General features: G+C 38.9%; 1 protein-coding gene across 1 annotated transcript in view; it reads left to right on the top strand.

The window, feature by feature from the left end:
- Positions 1-2,932, top strand: part of ASIP (agouti signaling protein) — a 138,894-nt gene that overhangs the window by 86,642 nt on the left and 49,320 nt on the right. The window lies entirely within an intron of this gene.

The following is a 2,932-nucleotide window of genomic DNA, read 5'->3' on the forward strand; positions in this document are numbered from 1 at the left end:
TTGTTGTTTGGCGGGTCCGGGCTGGGGATTCGAACCCGCCACCTTAGGTGTACGTGGCTGGCGCCTTAGCCGGTTGAGCTATAGGCGCCGAGCCGAGCCTTTTTATTTCCATGTAAATTTTAGCACCACATTATCAGTTTCTCTAAAAAGAAGCCTGCTGAACTCTAGAGATGATTTGAGGTTTTGTATGGTGTTTTCTCCTTCCAGAGAGGGTTAACATTTAGTTCTGTCAATCAAATAGGCTAGAGTTTGAACACCATCTAATATATGTGTGAGAAATTCAAAACTGGGCTTTAGTACTTGTGAGAGCTGGTCACTTTCTAGTTTGTTCTTATTCAGGGGTGGATGGAGGGTGGTATTTACCAGGACCCTTTCTCCTTTTCAGACTTTTTACTATAATTTTGTGCCGGCAGTCCTGACTGAGAAACTGCTCATAGCTCTTTTCTGCTTCTCAGCTTCTCAGAGCAGCCTTTGTTTTTTTGAACGAACAATTATCTTCAGGGTAAAGTGTCTCCATATACCAAGGTCACTTTTCTTGGCTTCTCTTTTTCTCTAGATCTTGAATTAGCAAATTCTCACTGCTCTGGTAGCTGTTCTGTGTCTTCAAATTGGTGTTTCAAAAAAATAATAATTTGTCCAGCTTTTATAATTGTTCTCAGAAAGAGGTTTGTCTGAAACATCCATATTAGTCAGCCTTTGCCGGAAGTAGAACTCTGTGACATACTTTTTAAAAATATAAGTTCATTAAAATTAACTTTGTTTTGGAAAATATGTTCACGATTCTGGAAATAATTGGAAAATTACTAGCTTGGAGGTTTGGCTTCAGCATTATTAGGGAGAAAAACTACCACAGATCCTCAGATTCTAATGAGAGAAAAGCTACAGACAAAAAGTGATGTATGGAGCTGCTTACCAAAACTATTTGGTGTGCCTTATAGATTTCCTTCCTATCCCCCTCACCACTCCACCACCCTCAACACAAGAACAAAGGAAACTGAGAAAAATATCCCCTTGCTCATTATCTTTATCCAGTCCCACTGTGGCAAAATGATGCCACCCACTTGTCCTTTTTATTAAGGAGCTATAGCAGCATGTGGGTTTTATAGCTGGGTCCTATGGGGGAGCACACATCCTATTTACTTTTAGATGTTAATAGTAGAATCTGCTTACTTTAGCTTAATCCCAGAAACTTCTCTCTGTGTTGTTGTTTAAGAGCGGAAATCAGGCTAATGGAGGTGGCAGTAGCTAGGAGGAGAGGAGAATATACCTTATTTAGCAATTTTAACTTAAGCCTCTGAAGTTTCTCAAGCCAAATGTGAGCATAGCTGGAACCCTATGGCTCTTATTAGAGGTGGACACATACAAGGTCTGACAAGTTCACTAACTCATCCTAGAAAAAGGATGGGGTTATCCCTGGGGCTTTGAAGTACTCCCCTTGGCCATCTGGTGATGTAATGATATTCAGCAATGAGGTATGTAGAACTTTTTCTAGGATTCGTTTGCAAACTTAGTTGTCCAACTACCTATAGGCAGCCATACAGACTCCCACACACATACATGTTACATATTTAAATGGGTATAGGCATAGACTCAAAGTTCCTGGGGAACAGGTAGTATAAAAACAAGAAGCCTAACTTTGGCTGGACTTGGTGGTTCACACCTATAATCCCAGCACTTTGGGAGGAGGAGTCATTACTTGAGGCCAAGAGTTTGAGACCAGCCTATGCAATAAGACTTCATCTCTACAAAAATTAATGAATGAATGCATGCATGTAGCCTAACCTTAGGTTAAATTAGATAATGTCAGATAATCTACTGGATACTGTGTGGAAAGAGGTGACCCAAACAACTGACTCTCTTGAGGAAGGAGAGAATCAAGGCTTTTGTTGATGCTCATTATGTGCCAAGTATGATACAGAGACACTTTTTCTTTACACATTAAGTCCTCATAATAATCCTACAGAATAGGTGTTGGTGTGTTTGTAGAGGCAAGACTCAAATCTAATTCTGCCCGGCTCCAAAGCCTATTCTCTGAAAGCAGGAAAGAGAAGCATAAGTTCTTATTTAAACAATTAGACTCTGCATGGCAGTTTCTAAACAGAAGTATAACTAATAAATTTGTTTACTGTTTCTCTCTCACAATAGTCATCAACATTAATCTCAGTGAATGGCAGTATGTTGACACTCACCAACTGTTCAGTTAGTAGAGTTTTGTTGTTGTTGGGTATGGTAAGGTTGGTTGTGAGCAGTGAGAGGAATAGAGCACAGAAATGTTAACATTAATAAACTTTTTCTGAACACCTAAGCACTTAGCCGGGTACTTAGAATATAAAGACGAAAATTACAAAACACAGTCCTTATGCTCCAAAACTTAGAGCGTAGTTAGTTCAGAGATCATTCATGTGGCATCTTCATGTATGGAATGCCTATAGACTACCTGTGAGAGGAACAGAGAATACAGAGACATGTAAGCCTGAGCCTTCTCTCATAAGACTCATAGTGTAAGTTGGACTCATAAATGGGCATTTTCAATACCAAGAGATAATAAGCACCAGGTGTTATGGGACCATCGAGACAAAGCATTTAACTCAATAATGAGAATCAGAGAAAAAGGAAGAAATGACTCCTGAACTGACATGGAGAAGCAGAATGAATGCACTTGAAACATTTAGTAAGAACACTGTGTTCTCAGTGGAATGATACACATTATATATGGTACTATAGAAAATCAATGAATATTCCATGACTGAGTGATTTCCTGAATAACTAAAGAGTGGTCGCTATCAAACTAACCTTTAGGTCTCTTCCCTTTGCTTTTGTAACTCCTGAAGTCCATTCTTTATTGTAAGGATTATTCCTTCCTTTCTTCTTCTTCTTTTTTTTTTTTTTTTTTTTTTTATTTCCTGAATAACTAAAGAGTGGTCGCTATCAA

Source organism: Otolemur garnettii, unplaced genomic scaffold, assembly GCF_000181295.1.
Source record: "Otolemur garnettii isolate 467f Iridium unplaced genomic scaffold, OtoGar3 scaffold00025, whole genome shotgun sequence".
Lineage (NCBI taxonomy): Eukaryota > Metazoa > Chordata > Mammalia > Primates > Galagidae > Otolemur > Otolemur garnettii.